The sequence below is a fragment of the Halyomorpha halys genome, unplaced genomic scaffold (genome assembly GCF_000696795.3).
Source record: "Halyomorpha halys isolate HHAL.00 unplaced genomic scaffold, Hhal_1.1 Scaffold320.1, whole genome shotgun sequence".
In the NCBI taxonomy this organism is placed as follows: Eukaryota; Metazoa; Arthropoda; class Insecta; order Hemiptera; family Pentatomidae; genus Halyomorpha; species Halyomorpha halys.
Window position 1 is genome coordinate 55,977 of NW_027116715.1, and position 1,165 is coordinate 57,141.

Below are 1,165 nucleotides of genomic sequence, written 5' to 3' on the forward strand. Positions count from 1 at the left end.
GCCTGCTCTATATCGAAAAAGACTCCTGCGCAGTACATGAATACTAAAATATAAAATTATTTTATAAATTTTGCCAAAACCTGAGATATAGTATTATATATTAGTCCAATCCTAACACGGAAACGCATTTCTAGCAAACCTAAAACCGGAAAAATCCCTAAGAAGCTAATTAGTTTGATTTACTTAATTAAGTTATGGCACTTATTCAACGTAAATTAAATTGTTGTATTGTAATTTTTTTGCTAAGATCCATCCTTTAGGATTTACGGTCGAAGAACTAAAGGAAAAGACTGTAATTTCATTAGTTATGCATTAGTTTCTTCAAAGTTATCGACTGCTTAGTAAGCGTTTTAGGACCACTGGAAATGTTTTTCTGTGATAATTTGAAAACATATACATTTTAAGAGCAAATTTTGTGTTTCGATCTACGATGGTTGACGATCTACTACTTATTAGGAGTATTCGTGATCATTAGTTTAACATGTTAGAGTGTGTTAAATGGAGAAATATTTCCTTATTTTAGGAAGTTAAAATGATATAACATTTAACATGGTTGAGTGTCTGTTAATAGGTGTGCTAAATGGATAATGACGTAACGCAGCATATCACCTTAGCTCTACGCCATTTTGTCGGCTGTCGTTTTATAGGTTAGTAGCTAGCCATGTTTGATTTGTATTGTTTTGTGATTTGAACGTTTTAAAAATATGTTAAGTGGAAGGTGGTGTGTTAAATTACTTGATTGCATTATAGTACTCATTCAACGTTAAATTTAGACATTTAACATAACTATGTACTTTTACTCTCAACTGAGAGTCTGTTAATAGGTCTGCTAAATGGAGAATGACGTAACGCAACAGACCAGCTGAGCTCCACATTTTGTCTGCTGTCGTTTTGATAGGTTTAGTAGTTTTTAATCTCTAATAAAGTAATGGATAAAAGAAAAATTATAAAGTTATGGATAAAAAAACAAGGAGAGGAAGCAAGGAGCAAGTGAGGTGGAGAAAAGATAAAGTGACCAAGGTTTTGGCGATTTTATTTTCTAATAAAGATTACAAGATTACAATACGCGTTGCCCAGAAAATCCGCTAGGAACTCCTTTGCATGTAACATATAACTTGGACATTAAATTAGGCCTCTCACAATCCTATAATTATAACATTTAGCA